Raw genomic sequence first — 21,361 nt, 5'->3', positions numbered from 1 at the left:
CAGGTTGTACAAAGTCAATCCTAACAGGGATTTCCTTTATTCGTCACACTGATTGTTGCTTCTCACCTTTACCTTCCCTCTCCACTTACAATCATCTTTGACAGTTAACTCCCAACACACACCTAGTCCACACTAAGCATTAAGCTTCTAATTCTGTAATGGTTGGTGCCAGTCTCCTGTTCTAGTGTCCCATTACAGAGTACCATGATGTCTCGGGCAGTCAACCTCATGGCCCACTGGGAAGACTTGGAGGTGTGGCTCAGCGTCATGACAGTCTCCTACCCAAGGTGGCCGATGAGCTTCGACACCAGAGTCAAGGACAGCTAGATGACAGCATAAGAGAGCTCATGGCGCACAACCCCAGTCAGAGCTACAGCCATAAGGAGCTTGCCAAGATCACCAGCTCCCTAGCTCACAACTTCCTCACCCAGCTGAAGCTGAGCGACACCAAGGCCATGCGGCTCAAACAAGAAGTTGAGGATCTCCGGAAGCAGACCAAGGAATTCCAGCAGGACGCAAGGCAGACTCAGCAGCGCCTGGCGGAAACTGATAGGAGGGAGCAGGAGGCCAAGGATGAAATAAAGAGGCTCCAAGTGGATTTGGAGGATTTGCAGGTGGATGCTGAGCAATGGGAACAGCGGGCCAGGGCCACCGGACAAGACCTGGAACAGGAACTCCAACATGCTAAAGTGCTCCTGGAGGAGGCCAAGTCCGAGTTCGAAAGGAAGAATTCCAAAATTAAGGCTTTCGAGGGTCATCTGGAAGCAGCCAGAGTGGAAACTGAGGCACTGATTCAACAGCTCGAGCAAACAAAGGATGAATTGGATATGGTCAGAGAAGAGCTGAAGTGCACAAGGCTTGCCCTGCAAAGCCTCACCAAGTTTCACCCAGGAATATCCCACCGGTGCTGTGGGGACAACACACCACCGAGCGCACCTAGGCATCACCCCCCCGGGATAACGCCTAGAGACCTTGATTAATGTTCTTTGCCAGTTTATAAGTTCACCCCAAGTCCTGAGTGGGGATATGACATCCATGCCTACCTACAGGACATTGACTTTCATCTTCAGATGATGCCCCAGGTCACCACCAGAGACAGGTTATACCTGCTGAGGATAACATCCAGCCTTGAGGTCCGGAGTTTTAGACCGCCAGCCAGAGCAGGTCAAAGCCAACTATCTACTCCTGCGAAAAGCATTAATAAAGGAGTTTTCTGACCCAGAGTCAGAGCAAGGACTGTTGGCTGCACTCGATCTTCAGCAGGGAAGGCACGAAAAACCCCAGGCCTACTACCACCGACTACACCGAGCCTATTTTGGGGCACGGAATGAACCAGAAATGGAGAAGGATGTCAATTTCAAGACCCTGTTCCTCCGAAACCTGCACCCAACGGTGAGCTACGATCTGGGCCTCACGGCATGCCCACGCGCCGTGACCACCTAACAACTATGAGTCTTTGCCCACAAGGCATACTCCAAACAAAAAACTAGCCACGGACTAGACCACTAAGTCTGCCACAGTCATGGCTGTTCTCCCACAAAACTCGGTATTGGCATAGGAAGGTGAAGAACATTTCCTGACAATTGACAGATAAGACCAGGTCTGAACCCACACAAAGACTGGAAGAAAACCCCACATCAGAGTCTGAGTAGCTGCTGAGGATACTAAGAGAGTGCATAAAAAAAAATAAATAAATAGAGATATCTCAAGGAAGAACCGAAAGATGAGCCCGACTCAGAATGACTAGACGAGGTTTCAGTGGCCCAAACTAACGCCGGACCACCATTCACCGCAAACACCCCAACACCCAGCAACTCTCAGCCTCAGGATATCACCTGCACTGGTTCCAACTACGCATGTCTCAGCTATATGTGCCAAACTAGCCATACTTGTGCTACCCCACTAGTATCACCACAATTAGCTTCATGTAATGTACAACGCTTCCACCCAGGCAAATAGTCGGGAGACTTCCACGTGAGTTAGATATGATACGCGACCGAGCACACTATCTTGGCCATCTGAAAATAGGAGAAATTTCATAAACATATACAGAGCTAAACTAACCCAGAGTCAGTACCAGCCTCTAGCTCATTAGTTACTTCCCTACAATTATGAGTTAACCCTTTTTGCACTCCTCTGTCACTCATCTGCCTCTGCTTTCCCTCCTTTCCACCACTATAACTTCTTTCCCACCCCGTTTCCAACAGGTCCCTTTTCTCTGTGTTTGTATATAAGAGTCAAATGATCACAGGATTGACTCCGTACAGCCAACCCTATATACCATCTGGAACAAAATTCCACCTTTTCATTCAAATAGTATGGTAAACAAAATCCCAAGTAATTAACCCATCTGAATTGTTAGTCAGTCCCATGCAGCCCTGCACCAGCCATAGACAGTTGTGGAGTTGTCATCTTGTGCCGTGGGTGTTTGTCTCTGCTTCATGTTTTTCAGCGCTCGCCGATGTTTTTACTTCGAAACATCGCCAATCAAAGGGAGGAATGTATGAACTCAGAGATAATCAAACTGAAGATATTGACTGTCTCTCCAACCACACACAGGACAAACAAAAGACATTCCTTTACAACAAACAGACCTAAGATGACCCCTCGGTGGAGCTGACCTCGAGTTGACCAACGCTTAAAGCGGCCTTTTGTCTGGTTGAGCTTCTCCCTATCCACACCACGCTACATCCTGCTGAGTTTGGAATGACCTTTTGTACTTAACTGAATCAGCAAAAGAACTCTATGCCCAAGGCTCCTCCACTTTTAAGAATGTTCCTTCTTTCTTTGTGTTCTGTCTTATCCTATTTCAGCATAGTCTCTGGTTTGTGTATTAAGTTTATATAGGGAATGTGCCCTCACCACATGCTGTATCAAACAGGAGGGCAAGAATCTAAGGTTAACTTACAACTCAGTTACGGCAACTTCTCACATGGTAGGAAGCCTGGCACTACCTCCAAACATATATTAAAACCGACATTATAACGCAACCTTACTGTTAATGAAATTACATATTAGATCTGTGTCACTCTGTAAACACACCATTGTATCCAGAAGCTAATGGTCGCATGTATGTATGTCGTGTTTGGTATCTGCATGTTTGTTTCCATGTGCCGAAGCTGTTGATGGTTTGCAATTCTCAGTATCTCATATCACACAGTTATTATAAGTATTAAAGACAAATAAGGCCAAGGTACCATGGACATTAAGAAAGTTGTGACCCAGGAGGCGCTCCGTGAACTGTATGGGACTATTAGTGAACTGCAGAATTTACACCCTGACGGACTGTTTATTGTTGCCAGAGATTTAAACCATGCAAATCTCAAGTCATTGCTCCCTAAATTCCATTAGCATGTGGACTTTGCAACAAGAGGGAAGAACATGCTGGATCTTGTTTACGCAAACATCCTCAGCGCATACCAGGCAGAGCCCCGCCCCCACCTTAGGTACTCAGACCACATCTCTATTATGCTCATCCCAGCATATCTGAAGTGAGCCAGGTAATTATGTACACGCCCCCGAGAAATGGCGTAAAACGGCAAGCTTCATCACAGAATTTACTCACTTTTTCTGCGCGTTTGGATGATGGCACGCTACACAGATGAAGAAGCACTACGGCTGGTTCTGGACAGCGATGAAAACATTACTTTCTCCTCAGAGGAAGAGCGCGACTCGGATGACGAAAGTTTGCATTTTGAAGAGCGAGTGGACCCAGCGGAGGATATCAATCCTGATGAGTAAGCCCATTATTATTACCTTCATGATTTAAAATGTTAATTTGATTTATTTACTGTATGCTAAAATGTGTGCTATGTGGTAATTGTGTTCTTTTTTTTTTTCTATAAATTAGTACTAGTATCAGTGAACTTCACAATAATGTTAATGTAGTTTATTTGTTTACTTAATGCTTACTTTTTTTTTTTAATTTCAGACATGAGAAAAACAGTGCAAAAGAACCTGTGGCAAAGAGAGCCAAAGCAGATAAGCAGCCCACTCTGACATGGCTCCACAGGCTCTGAGATTCCTGCCCACACAGGAACCTGGACCACAGCTAGACCCAAGACCCTGTGAGGCACACACTCCCATGAGTCTCTTCAAAATGTTTTTTTCTGCAACTGCTGTGTCAACTGTGTCGAAACACCAATGCTCAGGCTGCCAGGGCACGTGCAAAGGGCCATAAAGATAAATCGACCAACGTCAGCATCAGTGAGCTGTACTGCTACATTGGGCTACTCTTCTACATGGCCATGGAGAAGTTGAGGTCCATCAGAGACTACTGGCGGCAGGATAGTGTTTTCTCTGTTCCTTTTCCTGCCACAATCATGTCAAGGGACATTTCATGGAATCTGCACGAGTGACCCACATGCAGACAAGGACAATGACCGAAAGAGGGGCACAGCTGAACACGACCGTCTTTTCAGGATCAGACCCCTCATGGACACTATCCGGCATGCATGTAAGGCCATCTATCATCCAAGACAAAATTTGGCAGTGGATGAAAGAATGGTGGCATGCAAAGCAAACACAGGAATGACTCAGTACATGAAAGCCAACCCAACCAGGTGGGGCTTCAAGTTGTTTGTTCTTGCAGACTCATCAAATGGATATACTGTAGATTTTGCTGTGTACACAGGAAAGAACAACTTTCCCACAGGCCATGGACTGTCATATGATGCTGTGACATCTCTGTTGGACCGTAGAGTTTTGGGTACCATGTATACATGGATAATTTTTACACTAGTCCCAAGCTTCTAACAGACTTGTTTGCTTTGAAGTTTGGTTCATGTGCGACTTACAGAGACAACAGGAAGGATTGCCCTCGGAATGCAGCTAACTCACTCACCAAAAAAATCTGAGGGGCTCACAAAGCTATTTCTACACTTCTTGGACATTGCTGCCACCAATGCCTTTATTGTACACAAAGAGCTTTATGGCACCATGAGCCACAAGGAGTTTATGGAAGAACTAATTGCAGAGCTCTGTGGTGTGTCACAGAAAATAATACCAAAACGGACCAATGTTGACCATGTGCCAGTTCCAGGAGCTGAGCAGGCCTCAGATGCCACTGCTGGTTGCCGGATCTGTGTGCTTTGCAAAGCAAAGCATGGTAAGAGGCAGGACACTCCTTGGAAATGCCAGGCATGTGATGTTTCCTAGAGTGGCACAAAGATGTATAGCTGTTCAATTCTGTGGGCTTCAAAGAGTGGGCTTTTACTATATTCTAAATAAACTACAAACAAAAAAATATATAAATTTTTGTCCTCACATGCTACTTTCATAGCAGTTCCCTCTCAGCCGCATTCCTGACTGAAAGACTCATTATGCAGGTCATTATTTGGGTCTTTGTCTTCTCAGGTGTCAATCACATTATTATTCATGATCATTCACACCCTCTTGCATAAGCCCTTTCGAAACAAAAAGTGTCTTAGAAAATTTAAATCAGTATATTGTTTTCTGGAATGAGTGAACAAGATGATTATCACATCATTTTGATGCAAAAACTCTAGGCTACAAGATCCAGTTCTCAAAAGTCTTGTGAACAAATGTTCTGTATGTGTTTTATGGCCTTATTTCAGTGACTTAAAAAAATTTTAGTGCCCCTTCAGGAACTCGAGCTGCGTCGAAACGCTATGGGAACGCCTTCAGCGTGACCGCGCTCTGAATCACGTGTGTAATCAGTCCAATGGATGGGCGAGACGTCACGGGCGGGGTTACATAGCGACCCGGAAGCATAAAAGCCCGAGCGGCAAGCGCCGCGCTAGCTTTGTCATTCAGCAAGCACTCTATGTCATATTGTTTGTCTATTTTGTGTTGTCTGAGGCATGCCTAAGGCCAAGGACAAATCTAAACATAAGGGCGAGAGCGGACAGCGTTTTAGGCTGTGTGTTTAGCTGGCCCGCTAAAACGCGGGTTGAACCGCAGGGGTCTAAGCTAGATGAGCGCTTCCTGCGCAGTAAACCGCCACCTCCATGCCAGAGCCTGCCTTTTTTCCCCGACCTCCACACCGAGGTGTTGAGGTCATGGAGGAGGCCTTTTTCGGCCCGTTTATTCAGTCCCGCCTCCTCTTACTATGCTAATGTGGCGGGGCTGGACCATCCTGGCTACAGGGCGATGCACAGGGTTGAACAGACGCTAGCTAGCTATCTGTCCCCTGGTGGGCATCGTCCCTGAAGGCTCCGGCGCTGCCCACCAAGCCGCTGCGGACCATCTCAACACTGGTGGGAAAGGCATACAAGGCAGCGGGTCAGGCTGGTGCGTGTCTGCACACCACGGCGGTGTTACAGGCATACCAGGCCAACCTGCTCAAATGCTCAAAGAGCTGGATGAGCACGGGAAGATGCCGTCTGAGCACGTGACAGAGCTCAGACGGGCCGCTGATCTTTCTCTCCGCGCCACCAAGGGGACCACCCACGTTATCGGCCGGTCTATGGCAGTCCTGGTGGCGGCAGAGAGACACCTCTGGCTGACCCTGTCCAACATGAAAGAGAAGGACAATCTTATGGACGCCCCACTGGCGCCCTCTGGTCTGTTCGGCGACGCTGTTAGCTCCGCTGGCGTTCCAGCGGTTTCTCCCTCGCTGCTCTCTGGCTCGTGGGGCTGCTGGGCAGGGGCAGCCCCCTCCGTGTACTGTGTCCTCTCACAGGGAGGCACACAAACAGAGCGTCGCCTTGGGCCCAGGGCTTCCGAGGGCGGGCCCTTCTGGGGCAGGACGGTGTACACCTCATTATACGGTGCCTGTCTTGCCTCAGTGCCCTCGGGAGGTCGATCTGCCAACCCTGCCACCTATGGTACTTCAGGGCGCAGCGGTCTCCGGCGAGCGTTTCTCCCAGTTCTCACCCGGGAACGTAGCGGATCTGGGAGGCTCGCAGCTTCTTTGGAGGCCTTTGGAGCAGCTAGTTTGGTCGTTCCCTGTCGGTTCGCCGCTCCAGGGCACCAAGCTAGCCGCTCTCGCCGTACCAGAGGTCAGTCTCGAGAGGCTGATCCCCTTAGTGAGCTATTTGGCAGCGTGGAAACTTCTGCCAAATGTGTCTCAATGGGTCCTGTGTACTGTAGCGAGAGGCTACCGAATTCAGTTCGGCTCTCCTCCGCCTCGCTTTTCCGGGGTTCTTCCCACTCTGGTGGGTCCCGAGCAGGCTCTGGTAATGGAACAGGAAGTACACACTCTCCTGAGGAAGGAGGCCATTGAGGTGGTCCCTCCTCGCGACAGAGAGTCTGGGCTCTACAGCTGGTACTTCATTGTTCCCAAGAAGGGTGGAGGGCTGCGTCCCATTTTGGACTTGCGGCAGTTGAACCTCTCAGTTGCACGACTGAAGTTCAGGATGCTCACGGTAACAGGTCGTGTCTCAGATCAGCTCCAAGGACCTAAGAGATGCATATTTCCACATCTCCATCCTTCAACACAGGAAGTTCCTGATGTTCGCTTTTGGGGGCGGAGCTTACCAATATCGGGTTCTTCTGTGCGCCCTAGCACTCTCACCCCGCACCTTCACGAAATGTGTGGATGCTGCTCTGGCTCCTATGCGACTCCTGGGCATCCGCATACTGAATTATATCGACGACTGGTTGATATTAGCTCGATTGGAGCAGGTGGCGGTTCGGCATCGAGATGTCGTTCTCGCCCATATGAAAGAGCTAGGGTTAAGACTAAAAGCCGAGAAAAGTGTGCTTTCTCCAGTACAGAGAATCACTTATCTGGGCACGGTGTGGGATTCGACCACGATGCAGGCATGCCTGTCTCCTGCCCGGATCGAGTCGGTCCTCACAGCAGTCGCGGGAGTAAGAGAAGGCCGGTCACTCACTGTGAAGCAGTTTCAGAGACTCCTGGGTCTGATGGCAGCTGTGTCCAACGTAATACCTTTTGGCCACGCATAAATGCCGTTTTCTCAAAAACACAATCATGTATAAACATGCTGCTCACATATTATTATAGCCCAGTTTGTGCTGATTACAATGTTATCAGACTTTAGCCATTAATATGTTTAAAAGCAACTTAAAAAAGCACAAATGTCAGGGCACATCAAAATTTGTCCAGGGCCACAAAACACCCCCAGAGGGTTAAATGGGAATAACAATTTTTATTTTTGGAAAAAATATTCTAGGACTGTTTTGAACACACTGACTGGCACATGTTCAGGAGAGCTGCAACTGACTTTGACTTCACCAACTTGGAGGAATACACGACATCAGTGACCAGCTATATCAGCAAGAGCATTGATGATGTCACTGTCACTTTTCACAGACATCAACACCTCCTTGTGCAGCACCATCATTCCAATGTGCTTCAAGGCAACCACCATCGTCCCCATGCCAAAGAAATCTCCAGTGTTCTGCCTCAACGACTACCGTCCTGTTGCACTCACACCCATCATCATGAAGTGCTTCGAAAGGCTCATTGTGAAGCACATCAAGACCCTGCTGCCCCCTCACTGGATCCCCTGCAATTCACATACCATCGTCAACAGATGACATCACCACCACCCTCCATCTAGCCCTCACCCACCTGGACAAAAAAAAAAAACACCACATGTTCGAATGCTGTTCATAGACTTCAGTTCAGCATTCAACACAATCATTCCTCAGCACCTGATTGGAAAGCTGAACCTGCTGGGCCTGAACACCTCCCTCTGCAACTGGATCCTGGACTTCCTGATTGGGAGACCAGGGTCAGTCCAGATTGGGAACAGCATCTCCAACGCCACCACATTGAGCACTGGGGCCCCTCAGGGCTGTGCGCTCAGTCCACTTGACTAGCCTTTTTTCAAACTGCCTTTTTAACTGTGAAAATAATATCAATGACTTTAACCATCTGGGGTCGACAAAAGCGCCGGCGCATTCTGTGGCATCTTCTCCTGATAACACCAAAAAGAACTTAAATTACTCTGTCAGTTTTGATTGTACAGATAAGAGCAATACATCATACGAATCTGTAAAGGGTCTACTTTTATTTGTATACACTCATAACAAAATGCTGTGCTTTTGTAGAATAAAGAAAATAAACAGGGTGCGTTCTGTCACCTCTCTTCACAGACACGTAAATAAAACACCCGTAGCATTTTGATGGCACGCTACACGGGTGAAGAAGCACTACGGCTCGTTCTGGACAGCGACAAAGAGATTACTTTCTCCTCAGAGGAAGAGCGCGACTCGGATGACGAATGTTTGCATTTTGAAGAGCGAGTGGACCCAGCGGAGGATATAAATCCTGACGAGTAAGCCCTTTATTATTACCTTCATGATTTAAAATGTTAATTTGATTTGTTTACTGTATGGTAAAATGTGTGCTATGTGGTAATTGTGTTCTTTTTTTCTATAAATTAGTACTAGTATCAGTGAACTTCACAATAATGTTAATAATGTAGTTTATTTGTTTACTTAATGCTTACTTTTTTTTTTATTTCAGACGCGAGAAAAACAGTGCAAAAGAACCTGTGGCAGAGAGAGCCAAAGCAGATAAGCAGCCCACTCTGTCATGGAACACAGAGACTGATGTTGACATGGCTCCACAGGCTCTGAGATTCCTGCCCACACGGGAACCTGGACCACAGCTAGACCCAAGACTCTGTGAGGCACACACTCCCATGAGTCTCTTCAAAATGTTTTTTTTCTGCAACTGCTGTGTCAACTGTGTCGAAACACCAATGCTCAGGCTGCCAGGGCACGTGCAAAGGGCCATAAATATAAATGGACAGACGTCAACATCAGGGACTTAGAGACAACAGGAAGGATTGCCTTAATAATAATAATAATACCAAAACGGACCAGTGTTGACAATGTGCCAGTTCCAGGAGCTGAGCAGGCCTCAGATGTCACTGCTGGTCACCGGATCTGTGTGCTTTGCAAAGCAAAGCATGGTAAGAGGCAGGACACTCCTTGGAAATGCCAGGCATGTGATGTTCACTTGTGTGTTCAGCTGAAAAGGAGTTTCCTAGAGTGGCACAAAGATGTATAGCTGTATAGATGTTCAATTCTGTGGGCTTCAAAGAGTGAGCTTTTACTATATTCTAAATAAACTACAAACAAAAAATATATAAATTTTTGTCCTCACATTCTTTTTCATAGCATTTCCCTCTCAGCCACATTCCTGACTGAAAGGCTCATTATATGCAGGTCATTATGCGGGTCTTTGTCTTCTCAGGTGTCAATTACATTATTCATGATCATTTACGACCTCTTGCATATGCCCTTTCGAAACAAAAAGTGTCTTAGAAAATTTAAATCAGTATATTGTTTTCTGTGAATGAGTGAACAAGATGATTATCACATCATTTTGATGCAAAAACTCTAGGCTACAAGATCCAGTTCTCAAATGTCTTGTGAACCAATGTTCTGTGTTTTATGGCCTTATTTCAGTGACTTAAATTTTTATTTTTTCACTAACCACGCATAAATGCCGTTTTCTCAAAAACAATCATGTATAAACATGCTGCTCACATATTGTAGCCCAGTTTGTGCTGATTACAGTGTTATCAGACTTTAGCCATTAATATGTTTAAAAGCAACTTAAAAAAGCACAAATGTCAGGGCATGTCAAAATTTGTCCAGGGCCGCAAAACACCCCCAGAGGGTTAAATGGGAATAACAATTTTTATTTTTGGAGAAAATATTCTGTGTAGAGTTTTAAATACTCTGAAGGAGTTGGTTTCATTGACTTAATCAGGCTTCATTTTGATGCTGGTATAATCATTGTAATTGTATGCTCAAACCAAATCCTGTACCATGTCAGCATATTTTCTTGTTTTAAAGGCTGTGAAATATCTCCACATCCTGGTCTTCAATGTTCTGTTGAACCCTTCACAAAATGATGCTTTTGGCCCCGTACCCCATAAGTGAACAATGTCATGTTTTAATTAATGTTTGGGGAGGAAAAAAATAAAAAATAAAACACCACACAACCATTCCCAGACAGATTGGTCAGATCAACTAAATTGGCTTGCCATTGTTCAGTGTTTACAGAAGCTGTTTGTTAAATTTTGCAGATATTGGTTTATGTAGTTTGTCCTGTTCTGGTAACCTTTTTTTTTTTTTATTTCTGCATTAACTCTTCCCCATTTTCTCAACAATAGGGTCTGACAGTGTAGAATATAATCAGTCATTTTGAAGCATCAGGGTGAGAATGACCACAATCAGGTGTAAATTTTTTTGGTTACAAGTCTCAGAAAACCAATGAGATGTGAAAGGTTTTACATTTTTATGCATTGTGTATTCAGTCAGGTAATCTATGACTATCCTTTTAAAGCACACAATTACATAGGTAAAAATGCATAATACTTGTCTAGTTTTGCACTGAAATGATTGATCAAACATTTAAAAAAATTGCTGCACATAAGTGTCTAAAAGATACACAGTATTTATAGCTAACAAAGAATCCCGATGTTTAGTAAATTCTCATACATCAGTCATGAACCTTTCTAGTCTGTAAATAGTTTTTACAGTTTCTTTTTCATCTCCTGGCATTCAAGTGTAGATAATATACATCAGAACTGAAAAACATGGGTGATGGAGCTGACTCGGGTGATCAAGCCTGCATCCATGACAGCTGTCTTACAGATCTTGATCAATTATTCTGTCCAGCAGTTCTGCTGTCACTGCACAGATGATGACCAGTGTTGTGGTTGTGCACCCATTAATTTCATTATTTGTTGATCAACAGATAAAGTTTCTTTTTCCCAGGGTTTCACCAATGTTTTCGCCATCTTCTAATCCAGAACAGGCCACATCACCATCAGTGGTAGCAACCGAGTTGTAAGACAAAGGTCTGAATTCATGAGCCATACTCAATTACCGATGATTTTGTTGATACATTGGGAAAATGTACAAGTTTTAAGAGGAGAAGGTGGGGTTTCTGATTAACACTGAAAGTGTAGCAAAAGGTAACCTCATGAGACTGTGTAGACTCTTCTCCAACTTTTGGAATAATTCATCAGTCTGCTAAAAAGTGTGTTTGTAGATCATGCCAGCTGGTTCGTTCATATCTCACCTCGTAATTCTGTTTATCAACAAATGCGCAGTCACCTCAGTGATACCTGGTTTTTGGAGAAATTGCTCATGCTGTAGGTGTGGTGATGTACTGAAATCCATCCTTATAATGTGGCCAACATTTTTACACCATTTATAAAACTTTTTCAGTCACATTGATCAAGAGAGACTGGGGTCCATTGGCCATGCTGGATGGGATTAACAGGAAAGTGGTGAATATGGTACCTTCTACAATCAACCTGTGATAGACAGAATGGTGACCTGGATATCCAAAAGTTGGACAATTCATCCAAACATGAAGCCCATTGTACAGAGTGCCCATCAGTTCTACAGATGAATGGTTTGGTGCAGTGAGGACTCAGTGAGAGAATGTGTTGAAATTAGTGAGAGGATATTATATATGTCCGATTTCATTGCTATATCATCAGAATGATGTTAGACTTCATCCTATATAGGGTTTTTAATTTGGTCTTCGTCAATTTTCCCAAATTATGAATTATTTAACTGATCAGTTGCAAAAACAGGCTTGACTGAAATGTTTGTATGAGAAAAATGTCATCTGAAAGAGCAGGCTTCAGCTGAAGTTAGCTTCTGTGGCATCAATAATACACATGTTTAGGAATGAAAACAGGCAATCTGAGGAACTGAGGAATTCTAAGCAACAAGGCAGAAGTTATATGATCACCAGCCACATAATCAAAAGTCTTTACTGGAAGCAATGAATAGTGGTCGTGAGGACATCACAATGGAGACAAAACAGGTGTGATGCAAATGTAGGGTTGTGGCCTAAAAGAGAAAACTGGATGCCCAGTGAGAGCCCCCAACAGCTTGTTCATTACAGACTTATAACTTACTATATCAGACTATAGACACACTTTTTATTTGACAGTATTGTTTTTTCTTTTATAAGTGTAACCTAATAAGAAATTTGTTTCCTTTTTTTACTTGGAATATTTCTTTTTACATAAAGATCTTCTCTTTTGTGCATGGAACATTGGTGTTTGCATAGTCAGCAGCACTAAATAAGTCCTGTCTAGTCTTTAAAGAAACAACTTGTACTTAATGAGTCAGTGTTTAGGCTTATCGAAGGGTGCAGTCCTTCAGTGAGAATATTCTAATGATTGTGTATGTTTTGAGGTGTGTGGTTTGATATTTTGAGTGTGTTCTGGTCCTTTGAACAAACATTACAAAAACTATCATCACACTTTTGGGAAGTGCATAAGAAGTTTTGAGAACAAGATTAGTGTGTAATACTTTCCCCTTCATCCATGCCAAAAAAAAAAAAAAAAGAAAAAACTCATGCTGCTGTTTCCTAGTTCTTTTATACTCCTCATTCCCAAACATTGCACCTGAGAGCTATTGATGGTTAATTAGAGAGAGCAAGAGCGAGAGAGAGAGAGAGAGAGAGAGAGAGAGAGAGAGAGAGAGAGAGAGAGATGCACACACACACACACGCCCACACCAAATAATACTTAACATATATAAATATGGTGTGCACTCATCCTTTAATCTTTTAGCCTTAAATTATGTGTATTTTTATGTTTTGGTTCAGAACCCGTACACCAGAGGAGTGGAATAAAATCAGTGTAGGGGTTTAACAGTTATTAGTAGGCCTGGCTGTTCTGAAGTCAGCAGTAATTAGTGGGTAAATTAAATTAAATAGTGTCACCTGGTGAACATTAAGACAGAGTTTAAAGAGTGGGCATTTCAAAACTCATTTAGCCAAAAACAGTAAAAGAAAGTGGATGTTTGAGAGGGCTCCTGTTAAGGCTAAAGAAAAAGAAAAAGAAAATCAGCAACCTATATATAATCATGCAACTTAACTTTTGAAATCTATTTATGTAGTATATTGAAAAACCATCAAAGTGCTTTACAGCTGATATGCTGAACTGCTTAGGAAAATGGTAAATAAGTAAAAGATAAGCATATAAATAGCATATAAGAATGTAAAAGGATACATAAAATGCAAAACATTTAAAAAAAAAAAAAAAAAAAGGGGAGAAGGAGAAAAGTGTAAAAAATGAGTAAAAAAAACATAAAAGAAGCTCCAAATGCTCAACAATGCTATGTGTGCCTTTTAAACAGACTGAATATGATCTCATGGACCTCAAATTTGTGATCTAGCTGGATAAAGGTTTTTGCCATGAACCGCTACCACAAGCAATCAAATCTCAGTTACTAATAAATTTCTCACTTGGCATTACCTAAGTACCCAATTTAATCTATCTGCTATCAAACCACTGATTGTAAAATCTGACCTTGCCCCTTGACAACTGTCAAATTACAGGCCAACATCAAACCTCTAATATCTCTAAGATCCTATGAAAGTTTGTAGCTCAGAAATTAAGCTCATATTTATGCATGATTCACATACATGAAATCTTTCAGTCAAGGTTCTTTTTGTGAGTTACAGGATTCTTTTATTGCCACCCAAGTGTTGGTGGTAATTTGGTTCACTACAGTTCAATAAAAAACACACAAAGTGCAAGACAGGACAAGAAAATAAAGCATGCATGAATGAATGTAATTAATGCTGCATACGTGCAACAATTAGGCAAAGAGTAAATGTGCAAACAAGTTGCAGTAGTACTGATGTGTAACCAGTTAACTGCAGCAGCAGTGACTGTAGTTGAAGTTTACCAGTGTGTATGTATGTATGTGTGTGTGTGTAATATATATTACACACACAGTATATAATGAGTTGAAGAGCATATAAGAGAGAAGAGTTTTCTGATAGCAGAAGGAAAGAAGCTTTTTCTAAAGTGACATCTGATGTCAAGTGTCTGTATCTGGAGGTACAGTATTTTACATAAAGGGATTGCACTGTTGGTAGATCATATCTGTAGGATCCTAAGTTGCACAAGCAGAATACATGTCTCCCCCACCCCCACAGATTCCAATCAGTGAGCCACAGGAACCAGAAACAATGAATCCTCACTCCTTTAACAAGTGCACCAGATTACCTTACAACTCCTGAAAGGACAATGACTTAAAATGATGCACCATGATTTTGAAAACTTGCTGCCTTTTTAATATCACTACTCATGTGTCATGCCTATATCGACCAGTTCGTTATGATGCTTTTGAATATTTAACAAGTATCATAATGTTAATGAGTGTATCGACTACAGCAAATATGGAAAAGTGTTTTGCGGTGTGTGGGCTTCCGATCACTTACCCTCTCTAAATCATTCCTTCTCTACTCCGGCTTATTTCGTGGTAAACACTCATCCCTCTCACGTGCCCAGGGAACACTGGTTGGCTTTAACCCTGGAAAAAGAGGGGGACGCTACCTTTTTTGATGCTTACGGATTTCCCCCGGACTTTGCGCATTACCCTTCGAGCATCCTGCAGTTTTTGGAAAAATGCTCCAAAAACATCAAGTACCACACGGGTCAATTGCAACATCAGCTGTCTACCATATGCGGTCATCACTGTATCTATTATCTTTACCACCGCGCCAGAGGCTTGTCTTTCGAATGACTATTGTCTCTGTATGATGAGGACGTGATAAACGATATTATGGTGTGTGACTCAACCCCAGTTCATTTAACACTTCCCTCATTTTATCGTTCAAATTGTCTTCGGCCGTTTCTCTGACCGTAGGTCGAGTCAGTCCGTTTAACCGACGGGGCAAGACGAGAAACATTTTCCGAGCTTTCTTCAAAGTTATTTTTTTTTTTTTTTACTGTCTACTAGAGAGCCCTCCGATAAGATTCCCAATCAGAGGTATGACGGTCGAGAGCAAAGGTAAAAGAAACCCACCAGTCTGTTTCTTCAGAACCCTATGTTTGCTCTTTAAACAGTTTTTTTCATCTGCCAACAACCTGATAATTTTTCTCCACTTTTTGAGTTTTTTGTATTACAAAAGGGTTAAGGGGATGTTACCCTTGAGAAGGTTTCAAGATCTCGCACAGGGTTCTGCTGAAGTCAGCAGAGCCGTGTTCGAGAATCTCTACGTTTCTGGGGAGCAGCGTGGTACAGAGCTGCGAGCAAGGGAGCGTTCCTTTTTATACGAGCCATCATGACGTTTTTGGGACGTAAACGGTCGAGTGCTGGTGAGGAAGCAGACCGCTCCTCAACCTGTATCTGTCTGGGCACCCCGGGGTGAGGTCGATGATTGATTGATTGATTGATTGATTGATTGATTGATTAAATAGCCGTGAGGATCTCTGGTAGCATCTTCGAAACATTCCAAGAAATAACCCTTTTGCGAGGGAAAGATCTGATGGTCTAATACGCTCACCTGTAGTTTATCCCGAGGGTTTTTAAACAATACCAGATAATTACTGTTCAGGCTAATGGTACGGTTGTGTTTACCTCGCTGAAACACGTTTTGAGTCAGCATCATGACGCTCATGTTTCTGTGGTGTCTGTACTGAGTGAAAATTTTAACCACTTCAGGATGTTTGGATGCTTGAAAGATAACGTTGTCCAGAATGATCAAATGGTTTAAGTTGTGAGGAAACAGGTTTTCATCTTCGAAAGAATCAGGAAGCCCTTTGACAAATTTTATCTTTTTATTCATCTTTTGCAATTCATCGTACATAGGCTGGTAAGAAGTGTAGACCCATACAATGTTTTCGGGTACAACATTCATGACACGTTCAGAACATTCCAGTACACTCTTTACAAAACAGGTTTTCCCACAGCCACTAGGGTCAGCTATTATACAAGAGAAAGGACAGACGAACCTGTGTTTAAAATCTGTTTCTTCTATAACCTCGAGATGTGACATTTGTCTTGTTGTATTCAACCCGAAACTTTTTCTGAAATGTCGAGTTTTTTAACGAGAAACCCTTTTTATCCCATGCTGAGGGATCTCGATAACGCCCGCCTCCCCTCCCTCCCCGGAGATCCTTAGCGTCAGATCTGGTGGAGAATTACCTGTCAAAGTTGACCCTCTCACAACATTCTAGGGTCTGCGTGATGCCTTTGACGCGCATCACCACTTTTTTTTTTTTTTTTTTTTTTATATTCTATGCTATCTCCGTCCAATTCGTCGGTCAGTTCGCCTAGGTAATTACCCAATCCTAAAGGAGTCTCCCCCTCCTTCACCACATAAATTAAACTATCTGTGTCTGTGTAAAGAACTCTGTCCCTCAACCTTTCCAGGTAGCTGTACAGTTTGAGACGCGTGTGGGCGGTGGTGAACACGGCTATGAACACATTTCTCCTTTTGCCCGGGGGCTGAACACAACGGTCGCTGAATCTCCACCTGATCAACGCTCTCTGGTCGTCCAGAACATCAAAGTAATCGATCACGTATTTACCGGAAAACAGATAGCTGAAAAACTTTTCAGGTTCCGAGACTATCTCGGTGCGGAGCAGATCGTCTCTCTGAGCAAACTTCCCCCAAAGACTATTGAGACGGAGCTTAGCCACCTGTCTCTTGACCGGAATCGCCTCTATCTTTTCAGGGTCTAATCGGACTCCCTGATGTTCCAGATACTCACTGACGTACCTCTCCCTGCTGACCCGATCCTTAGCTTCGGGCGGGTAACCGGATGCTTCCTGCTTTCCTTTTAAAAACACGTGTACATACCCCATGAACACAGTCGCTGCTTTTATCGAAGTGCCATACCTCCGTGATTTTAGCCACTCTGTAGCCCATCTCCAAGGCTTTGTTAAATTCTACAGTGACCCACACACCCGTCAATGCTCTGGTGTCATTGTCGTGTGAGCAAGGGTCTCTCTGCATGCATGATTCTGCGCATGTGCGACACAGAGGAAAGATTAATTTACCGTTCTTGCTTTTGTATGGTAAAATAGGGAAAAAGAGCCCGCGAGAAACTGATGCCTCTCAACGGGCACGTCTCCGCCGGTTTGTAACACGATGAACAGCCGTGGTAAAAGCACCCGTGATATTCCCACACGTACTTTTCTCCGTCGATCTCGGCGTAACCGTCTACAAAAAAAGGACTGATCTGCTTTTCTCCCATATTTAGTGCGTGCTGAATAAAGATTTTTTCTTTCGCCATCACCCATTCTAACCATTGGATGGACGTGTGTGAGAATCTTTTACGCACCCGAGCGTAATTGTAGGGGCAGGGTATGGCCAGCGTCTTAGTCATATAATTTGTGATAAGCACTTTCATGCAGGCTGATGCTATGGTGATCGAATCGAACAGGTCCACCCCCGTCTCTCCGAGAAACTGATCTCTGAATTTCACGCAGCCACGGCGTACCATTCGTGAAAATCTTGACGCTCCCGCTCCGACATGCGTTCTACCCCATAATCGGAGCCGGGTGGGTAGGCTCCTACGTACTCGAGACGTCTGGCTGAGCTGAATTTATGAGGAAAATACCCCTTGGTCTGATCGGTGAAACTTAAGGCTTTTGGGAAATCGCTAAGACGCATGGGTAGGAAAGACAGAGTCTATGAATTTTAGCTCGTAATGAGGGTCTTCAAAACTGAGGATTTTACACCCTGTCATGAGAATATGCTGAGGCGATAACCCCTCTTTCAGCATACCTTTCAAAACCAGATAGCTGTCGAACCCTTTGGCATTGTGAGCGGTAAAAACAGCGGTGAGCGTTTCAGTCATAAAAAGTCAAATCGGGACAGTCGGCGCTCACGGGGAGAGGGCAAATGTAACACCTGTGGTCGGTTTCCAGCTCCCTCATTAACACCTCCCCACAGATTCTACAGTTGGCTTAGTGCAACGATGACCATTTCCTACACGGGTGTTCGCTCCTGTGTTGTAACACTGGCCGCATCTAGCACGTTTTTTAATGAGCTCGTAGAGACTGACCGACCCACCCGTTACAAAGTTCCTCTTACCTTCTTTGGTGATGGGCGAAACACGCTGGGGAACGACACTTTCTGAGACAGTCCGAGCATTCTACGGGATCGTGCTCTTGCATGGGGCACTCCCTATCGTTGCATATGTGCCAATAGCCTTGACAACTATGCGCATAGGAGCAATTAAAACCCTTGTAACAATAATTACAGATGAATCGCGTACCTATAAAGGCTTTGAGGTTTTTCTTATCCCGTAATAATGGTTATCCAGTAAAAACAAAAACAAAGATCGGGAACAGTCGGGGAAATCTGTTTCGAAATGCGAGAGGCTGCTAGGTGTTCTGTAAAACACTGATTTTATGTTCTAAAATGTCTTCGAATTTTCGCACATCACTAAAGGTGATGGGTGTCTGCTCGTCCAGACCAATGGCTCGCTGCCACTCTCTAGCCTGTCTCTCGCACTGCCTGTCTGTGAAAATATCGTTACACGTGTGAGCTAGACCGGCGGCGAAGCAGGGCTGATCCCCGCGGTCCTCTGTAACGTACAGGTGACGTCTTTTTTTTACGTATGATTTCGCAGTCTAAAGTTTTCTCCAACTTGCGTTTTCCACCGCCTCTAGGGTTCTGCACCACCTGAACAATCAGATCCACTCGTTCGCTCACCGCAACCCCCGTGTTCGACTGTACTATCCGATTGAGCATATCTTCAAAAACGTGTAGAATATTTTCACCCGTGCCGTCGGTGACTGCCGACGCGTGAACTCTTACATTTTCGCTCTCTACACTTAACTGTACCAAGTCCCCCATCCCAGATATGACTCCCGCGTCGTCGACCAATTCCTGAATGAGACCGATCAAGTTTTGATAAAACGTAGCGATATCAGGCTCGTCCCCCGATGGAGGGATTGTTGACACACGTCTCATTTTTACGGCATTAAAATTCTCGTGCGTCTTGACATCGATTTCTCTTTCATCAGCTCCATGTTCCTCCTCGTCTTTGACCATCGCGCATCCTCCTCCTCCCACCTGCACCTCTTCTCTATCTGCTTCGGTCCCGACCCCTCCTTCTGGTCCTTCTTCCTCTATTCCCTCCCCCTCACCCTCCGCACCTCCTTCTACCCCCTTTTAACGAGGGGTCTAAATAAAATGTCACAACTCCGGGGTTAGATGACTTTTTTTTTTTTATTTTTCTTGCACACTTTTATTATATAATTTTCCCCTATCTATAACCCAGCATTCACAACGTCAAAAATATTTCCCTGACGCTAACATACGTTCAAAAACCTGCATTCACAACGTCAAAATATACCTCGACACGGACATACATTCAAACCTTTCACACAAAACCTTTTTTCACACGTGTTAGAAAACATGGCGCTGTAGTCACGAATCAGGTCGCAAATCAAATTGCTCGTTATTTTGGCAAACCACTGTCACGGCGCTGACGGAGAGGTGGCGCTATTCTCAGCCGACGGACCCGTTCAGGTCTCGCTTCCTGGTTAGAGACGTTGGCTGGAAAAAAAATCCCTTTCAAAATCTTATATGTATAGGTATATAAAGAAATGTAATCTAAATATATACATAGACAACATACCGTTAAACCGTCATTGGGGAAACTTGCGTTTAAACAGAGGTCTAGTGGGACCCTCGCGCTCTCTCTGACATCGCTCTGCTTCCTGATTCGGTTCGGGGCCGTTATCCAATTCGGTCTCTGGTTCAGTCTCCGATTGTTTTAAAAAACGAAGGCTCATATCAAAAAATGTATACACACACACTATATATATTTTATATCTTTTATTTATATATATATATATATATATATATATAACACACCATTAATCACGCATTGAGATCCACGTCCCACTTCCCTGGTTGAACACGTGGGTGAACATGTGCGTGATTCGGCTGAATCTGTAGGGGATTAGAAGAATGTTTAATGATCCGTTTACAGGTATGTCTTTTATTTCAATATTTAAACAACTTCACTAGCGATGGACTCTTACTGACTAATTTCCGTCCCTTCGCTCGCCGGGGCGCGTCACAGGCTTTTAAGATGGGTGTCACGCTTGCGACTTGCGCCCTCACTGGCCTTGGAGTTGTTGATATTTCTATTACGCCATCTCCGCTTCTCGGAGGAGAGGATGGAACGTGGCGATCTCGCGAGATCGCTGGCGAAGCCCCGGTTAGAATCAAATCCAAATCATCGGCGAGACTGTCGCTTCCCGATCCTCTCACAAACTCATCAGGATTAATACCGCACGTAAAATCTGTCACGCGTAGTAAAAAAAAAAAAAAAAAAAAGCAGACTACCTACTCCTGCGAAAATCATTAATAAAGAAGTTTTCTGACCCAGAGTCAGAGCAAGGACTGTTGGCTGCACTCGATCTTCAGCAGGGAAGGCACGAAAAACCCCAGGCCTACTACCACCGACTACACCGAGCCTATTTTGGGGCATGGAATGAACCAGAAATGGAGGAGGATGTCGATTTCAATACCCTGTTCCTCTGAAACCTGCACCCAATGGTGAGCTACCATCTGGGCATCATGGCATGCCCACACGCCATGACCGCCCAACAACTACGAGACTTAGCCCACAAGGCATACTCCAAACAAAAAACTAGCCACGGACTAGACCACTAA

At 44.3% G+C, this 21,361-nt stretch overlaps 1 pseudogene; it reads left to right on the top strand.

Annotated features, from left to right (window-relative positions):
- The first annotated feature begins 207 nt into the window (after nucleotides 1–207).
- On the top strand, nucleotides 208–21,361 carry LOC128318409 (uncharacterized; annotated as a pseudogene).

Source organism: Pangasianodon hypophthalmus, chromosome 5 (genome assembly GCF_027358585.1).
Source record: "Pangasianodon hypophthalmus isolate fPanHyp1 chromosome 5, fPanHyp1.pri, whole genome shotgun sequence".
Lineage (NCBI taxonomy): Eukaryota > Metazoa > Chordata > Actinopteri > Siluriformes > Pangasiidae > Pangasianodon > Pangasianodon hypophthalmus.
This window is presented reverse-complemented; position numbering and strand designations above follow the sequence as displayed.